The sequence below is a fragment of the Serinus canaria genome, chromosome 18 (assembly GCF_022539315.1).
Source record: "Serinus canaria isolate serCan28SL12 chromosome 18, serCan2020, whole genome shotgun sequence".
NCBI lineage: Eukaryota > Metazoa > Chordata > Aves > Passeriformes > Fringillidae > Serinus > Serinus canaria.
This window is the reverse complement of record NC_066331.1, coordinates 7,449,733-7,457,393: the sequence shown is the minus strand read 5'-3', so window position 1 is coordinate 7,457,393 and position 7,661 is coordinate 7,449,733.

Below are 7,661 nucleotides of genomic sequence, written 5' to 3'. Positions count from 1 at the left end.
ACTGAGAGCTTCCAGCAGCATCACCTGCTCCCAGCTGTGCTTCAGGGCACAGACACACAGTCCTCTCCAGGGTTCAAGGCAGATTATTTGGGCTGCCTGGGGCCAGGGGTCACATCTGGAAGCCCTACCTGGCCCCCAGTGCAACCATCTGCAGCCTGAGGCTGGGCTGCTCCTGCAGGGATCACTCCCAGCCCAGGGAAGGTACTGAAACTGAAGAACATGTCACTGGCCAGCAAGTCTGAGTAAGCCATTTTTACCTGTTTTCTCCTGAATCTGCTCCTCCAAGCACTGATCCACCTCACACTGCCCCAGACATGGGCTGTTTTAGCAGCAATCCCACCCTGCAGGTGAGGAAGCCAAAACCTGTCCTAAGGCACCTAAGGCCAGAGAAGGAGGCAGGATTAGAAATCCAAAGCTCAGCTCACCAGATTGATTCACCTGGTCCACACAGGGACACAGCCCAAGGTGACACTGCTGGACCTTTGGGACAGAGGTGACCACAGCTCCCTGCCAAGCAGGAGCTACAGGGGAAGGAAGGGTGAGGGAAAGAGAGATAAACTGAAGGAGGAGGGAGACAAGAAGCAAGGAAAACACAGGAGAGAGAGAAAAACAGGTGAGCACAAGGGTACAGGAACAGGAGCCTCCTGGTGCATGGCTATGCTTCACTACAAGTGAAATTTATTGGCTTTTTCTGAGAGAAAGGATACAGAGCACACCATGTGTGGGAGCCTGACAGCACCTCAGAACACAAGAGCTGAGAGATTCACCAAGTGCTAGGTCAAATCAGAGCAGTTGTGCTGCCTTTTAGCAGCTCCCTGAGAATTCACCCCTTGTCCTGTAAGCTGATCTCCCTGGGGAGTGGTGTTGGACCAAACCCCAGCACAGGTAACCCCCAGGGACTGAGCCCAGCAAGCCCTGGATCTCCACCAGCTCTGGGATATCTGCAACACATGAGGCTGCAGATGGAGGAGTTACACCAGGCTGCACAGGAGCTCTTCCTGTGACCCTGTCAGACCCAAGGATGAAAAATGAATTCAGCAACTCAGCCACAATTCATCTCAGCTGGCTGAGGGCTGCCTCTGCAGCCCGGATCCAGGCACAGGCACCACTTAGCCCAGCCAATTTCCTGTGCTGATGCTTCACCCCAGACCCTGGCAGGACAGAGCCATTAATTACAGAGGCTGGAATTGTCTTTCCTGTAGATAAGAAGGAACCAAATGCTGCTTCAGGAGCTGTATGTGCCCAACAGGGGAATGAACTCTGCCAGCAAGTGCTGCTAAAGCCAGCCTTGCTGGGATGACACCAGTGCTGTGTGCTCAGCCAGCCCATGGGTCTGGCTTGGGTGGAACACAATTCCTTGGGGAAGAGAGATGCTGCCACACTCAGGGTTTTGCCAGGAGCAGGCAGTGAGAAGAGGCTTCTGTCCTGGTTTGAACAGGGAAGTGTCTGCTCAGGAAGGCAGGAGCCTCCCTTGAAATGGAAAATGTAAACTCCCTCCCTCTGAATTATCATAATTTTGAAATGAAGGGGCTCTCAGGCAAAGATATGGGAATAGGAATAACAGTTCTGTACTAGGAAAATTAAAAATACAAATGCAACGGTACAAAAAGGAAAACAAACCACTGCCAGAGTCAGAGCAGGAGCTGCCCTGTGTGTCAGGGTGGTGGCACAGTCCCATCCCAGGGGGGCTCAGGGTGGTGGCACAGTCCCATCCCAGGGGGGCTCAGGGAGGTGGCACAGTGCCATCCCAGGGGGTCTCAGGGTGGTGGCACAGTCCCATCCCAGGGGGGCTCAGGGTGGTGGCACAGTCCCATCCCAGGGGGGCTCAGGCTGGTGGCACAGTCCCATCCCAGGGGGCTCAGGGTGGTAGCACAGTCCCATCCCAGGGGGGCTCAGGGTGGTGGCACAGTCCCATCCCAGGGGGGCTCAGGGTGGTGGCACAGTCCCATCCCAGGGGGGCTCAGGCTGGTGGCACAGTCCCATCCCAGGGGGGCTCAGGGTGGTGGCACAGTCCCATCCCAGGATGGCTCAGGGTGGTAGCACAGTCCCATCCCAGGGGGGCTCAGGGTGGTGGCACAGTCCCATCCCAGGGAGGCTCAGGGTGGTGGCACAGTCCCATCCCAGGGGGGCTCAGGGTGGTGGCACAGTCCCATCCCAGGGGGGCTCAGCCCTCCTGCAGTGCCAGCTGTGGCTCTGCTGGAGCAGGGATCCTGCACAAGGGGGGAGTTTTCCTCTGCAGCTCCAGGGCTGCTGGAGATGGGCCTGCTCTCCCTCTGGGAATGCAGGGCAGGAGAAAGCTGCTCCTCTGGGAATGCAGGGGGCAAAGGCTGCTGGGCTGTTCCCAGGGCAGGTTGGATCCAGGTAGGAATGCTTGGCTCCTCCCCTGGGCAGAGCATCTCCCCATGGGATGGTGGAATTTGATCAGCCCTGCAGGGACACTCAGTGGCCATGGACAGCAGAGATCTCCTGGAGGGAGGGTTGGCTGTGGGAGAGATAAAGAAAAAACTGCCCAACTGTTCCACCTCCAGTACATGGCAAATAGAATACACACATATCTTACAACCCAGGACAACAGGAAGGAAAATGACTCCAAGGGAAGGAGAGGGCATTATGCATGCTGGGCTTTACTTCATGCAGAAAGCAATTGGATTTTAAGTTTGCTAGCTGGCAGAAATGTTTATGGTGTTGTGCAGCAAACAAATAAACCACCAGTAGTGGGGATTGTGAGGGGAGGCTGCCTTAAAATGCTTCAAGGCTGAAAAGTTCATGTTCAAGGCTTCTTGTTTCCTGGATAAAACACTTTGTGCTGAGGGACATCCTGGTGTGTTTGTAATGCTGTTAGTGAAGGTGCTTGTTTGGGTAGCCCGTGCCCTTGCTGGGGGTGGCACTGCCTCAGGTGTTGGGCAGCTCAACCTGCCTTGGTGGGCAGGTGTGCTTGGGGACCCCAGTGGGTCTGCTGGGGATGGAACTCCAGGCTGCTGGATGCTTTCCTGGGGCTGGCACAAGGCCATGCACTACCAGACACTTTTTTTACCCACTCTGAGCTTTCTCTTTTGCCAAGCAGGGGAGATTTTGCTTGGCATTGGTGACTGGGCTGGTGAAAGGGTTCTGAGGGCATAAACTGGGCAGTTTTACACACCCCAGTCTGAACTGTGGGGAGAAAAAATACATTTGCATATATTTTCTTTCTTGGCTTTCCAAGAGCAGCTCACCCCCACTGTGGGTGTGGATTCACTGCAGGATCAAAGCCAAAGATTTCAGTTTGTGAGGCAGCCCAAGGCTGCAGCAACATGTGGTCAGGAGAGGTTGTAACAAGGCAGGTGAGAAGCAGAGGGGAGTGCTAAAATATGTAGGAGGAAAACAAGAGGATTATTTTTCATATTCAGGCCACCAGGAGTTCTGAGATGATGATGTGTTGATAGGTAGCAACACTGAGGGATCAGCAAAGCTTGTGTTCTGCTGTTTGTGAGGATGAACCTGTGAGCCAGCCCTGTGCAGAGCACAGAAAGAGCTCTCTGTGTCTTCACTGCCTTTTGAACTCACAGTGTGTCGTGGTGTGGTTTGGTTTCCCTCTGTGGGAACATGTGTCACTTCATTTGGAGGGGAAAGAAAGGTCATGTTGCTCCATTAAAAATTAAAGTTCTTTTCAGCTGGTGGTGAAGCAGTAAAGTGACAGGTGCTCAGGCTGTGGAATAAAGGAGTGGGAATGCCCTGGGTAGTTTTAAACAGCTGAAAGTGCAGTTTGATGGTCAATATTTTCCTGAAGGGCTACATTTAGCAAGAATGATAATGTTCCCAAGTCATTGACTGAAACTCTCAAATGGACTTGTTTTGTTTCTGGTGGAATTAAAGGCTTAGGATATTGATAATACTTAGATGTGGAAACTGGTCAATATTTTCTGCTGGAAAGTAGAAAATATTCTACTTCTACTGCTGGAGAATATTTGATTTGTTTTTCCTCTATTAATATATTCCTTCCTCCCAAAAAAAACAACTTCATGGAGGAAATAAATATTGCAGAAGAGGAGAATTTTGAAGCAGAAAGGCAGTGGTTGTGCCTAAGGCAACGAGCAGCCTCAGAGGAGGAGCTGGGATTAGCAGCTGGCTGTTCCCAGCTAATCCAGTTTGTAAATCCCAGTCCTGGGAGCTGCCTGGGGCTGTGAACAGCCTGGGGCTCCCCAAGCCAAACCCAGAGCAGGTCCAGGCTCTGCCTGTGGCTGCAGAGGGTGCTCTCTGCTCGTGTGGTGGCTGATCCCACCCTCTGCCACCCTCCACAGAGCCTCCCCAAGGTGCCCTTTGGATCTGCTTCCAGCTGGCTCCCAATTAAATCCAGCTCAGGTCAGCTCTTGACAAGCAGCCTCCCTTGTAACTCGGGGAGGTTACCAGCCAGCAGATTCTAGAAATGCATCTTAAAAAGAGAAAGGTTTGGACTGGGAGCCAAGATGATTTTCAGTCTTTCTTTATATTTTTTTTCCTGTCTCCTGCTTCCTTCTCTCCATCAAGTCTTTTGGCAGAGCTGGGAGGTTGTGGGGACCAAGAGCACAATGTTGATTAGCTGTTGTACCTTCCAGCTTGTAAAACACTGATAGAGACCCAGTTGTCATAATTAATGACCACAGAAATAGCAGAAGGGCTCTTAGACCTTGTGCTGAGGGATGTGAGCCAATTCATCAGCACTGGAAACCAGCAAGAGCCTTGAGTGAAGGCAGGTTGTCCTGGGTGTGTGCAAAGGGTGTCTCATCCTCCTGAAGTGCCCAGAATGGGATTTTTAGTGGGATACAGCTGCTCCCAAACACTCTGCTCTGGTGGAGTTTCTGAAGTTACCTCTGTGTCAATAATTATAATTGTTTGTCATTAATAAGTTTGGTGTGGCACAGCACAGATGGAAGATGGGTTGAGTTTATAATTGAGTTCTCTGTAGTGTTTTGTACAGAGCAAAGGAAAGGAATGAAGTGATGTTGTTTGCTTTGAGGCTCTAGGTGTGAACAGTGCTGTTCTGCTGTGACAGGACACAGAGCAGGTGTCAGTCATATTTTCTGGAAAAATCCCTTTGCCCAGGATTCTTCTCCTGGGAAGCTGAGAAGCCTCAGAGAAAAAGGAAAACAATATTATTTCATTTGCTTCTCCCATATTTTGCTGCTTTGGAATGTGGTTTGGACATTGTTTACCAACAGGTGCATGTTTGATTTGTTTCATGTGAATTGCTTTTACTTAATGACCAATCCCTGTCCACCTGTGTCAGTGCTCTAGAGAAAGTCACAAGTTTTTCATTGTTATCTTTTAGCCTTTTCTCTGTATCCTTTCTCAATTCTTTACTATAGTTTTAGTATAGCATTCTTTAATATAATATAGACCATAAAATAATAAATTAACCTTCTAAGAACACAGAGTAAGATTCACCTTTTCCTCCCTACGGTGGGGTTCTCTGAAAATGCCACAAGCAGGAATTGCTGCTGGGCTGGGAGAGGAAATCCCTGTGAGGAACAAATGCAGCTGCAGCAGCAGCCAGGTGTGTGAAGGTAGCTCCTGGCTCCACTAAGAGCCGACAGGAGCTGTCCCTGTCTGAATGGTTTTGGAGACTGCAGATCCTGGATTTGGGGTCAGCTCGGTGGGACACCAAGGGAGGAGCTGGAAGAGCTGTGGGGCTGACCTGCTCTCTGCTGGATCTTGGAGCCAATCCTCCCAGCTGTGAGGACATGTTTGGAGAGGGAAAGTGTAAGAAGAACAGAGAAAGGATGGGGAGATGTTGTGGCTTTGGGGAGGAGTTCATGGCTAGCTGGAAGGGGATCAGTGGGCACAATACTGCTGTGACTGGGCATTTGAGGATGTCTTAGGTTGGAAATGCAGGATGTGCTGGGGGTGTGTATTCTATTGCCATCTGTCAGAGCTGGGGCAGTTCTCTGCTGTTCACTGGGCAGTTTTTTCTTTATCTCTCCCACAGCCAACCCTCCCTCCAGGAGATCTCTGCTGTCCATGGCCACTGAGTGTCCCTGCAGGGCTGATCCAATTCCACCATCCCATGGGGAGATGCTCTGCCCAGGGGAGGAGCCAAGCATTCCTACCTGGATCCAATCTGCCCTGGGAACAGCCCAGCAGCCTTTGCCCCCTGCATTCCCAGAGGAGCAGCTTTCTGCTGCCCTGCATTCCCAGAGGGAGAGCAGGCCCATCTCCAGCAGCCCTGGAGCTCCAGAGGAAAACTCCCCCCTTGTGCAGGATCCCTGCTCCAGCAGAGCCACAGCTGGCACTGCAGGAGGGCTGAGCCCCCCTGGGATGGGACTGTGCCACCACCCTGAGCCCCCCTGGGATGGGACTGTGCCACCACCCTGAGCCCCCTGGGATGGGACTGTGCCACCACCCTGACACACAAGGGCCAGGGCCTGCTCTGACTCTGGCAGTGGTTTGTTTTCTGGGGTTTTTTTTGTACTATAGCCTTTGTAATTTTTAATTTTCCTAAAGAACTGTTATTCCAATTCCCATATCTTTGCCTGAGAGCCCCCTAATTTCAAAATTATAATAATTCAGAGGGAGGGGGTTTCCATTTTCCATTTCAAGGGAGGCTCCTGCCTTCCTGAGCAGACACCTGTCTGTTCAAACCAAGAGACCTGTGTCTGTGGAACTGGGAGTGTGGGTAGGGACAGTCCCACTCTGATCCCTCTGAACACCCATGGGTGCTCAGCCCTGTCCCTGTCCCTTCCTGTCCCTGTCCCTGCCTCTCCCTGCCTCGGGCAGCCCTTCATGTCTCACTGACACATCTGAGAATCAGCAGAATTAGGCTCTTGTCAAGTATAATTATTATAATTACTCATAAATGCCATCAAGATGTGCCTGTGATTGCTGCTCTCTTTCACTTGCAGTGGGGTAAGGGTGGCAGATGAATGCAAGCACTGGAACACTCATTTTTCAGGCTCACTTCTGTCCTATTTTCTCCAAAACTTCCAATTACAGCACAGGTGCCTGCTGAATCCCAGCCCTGCAGGGAGGAAGAGCAGCCAATTCCATGGCTGGGTCACCTACACACAGAGAAAACACTGAGATGGGAGCAGCAGCTGAACTGTGTTGGGTTTGCCCTGTGTCAGGCTGAGCACAGTGACACCACAGTGGTGGTATTTTTTACAGGTATTTTATAGGAATAGGTATAATGGGAAGAAAGGCAGTTTGGCCTGCAAATTTTAAATGAGCATTTGGAGAAATTGCAGCGAGGGAAAAGGCTGAGCACTCCCTGCTGTGCTTTCCTCCATCAGGCACACACTGGGAACAGAGCAGGGACAGTCCAACAGCTTCAGATTCTCTCCACTCCTCTGCTTTCAGCCCAAAAAACTCAGCTCAGAGGTATTTCCAGCTGAGGAAACACCTCAGCACCATCACTCAGCTCTGGAGCTGTGAAACAAATGCTCTGCCAGTCACAATTTTGTGAGCACAAAACAAATACTGGTGTATGGTGGCAAAGCTCCTTTCAACAGCTGATTACACAGATAATAACCTGTTTGGTTTTAGGTGTTTTAGGGTTTTTTTTTTAACACAGATTAATAATCATAAATTCAGCAGGTCAGGCATTACCACAAGATGAGTGGCTCTGACAACAAGCACTGCATTTAGAAAGGCTGCTTAATTGAAGCTAATTTCACTAAGTGACCCTTAAATAGCAATTTCCTCTTCGTGTG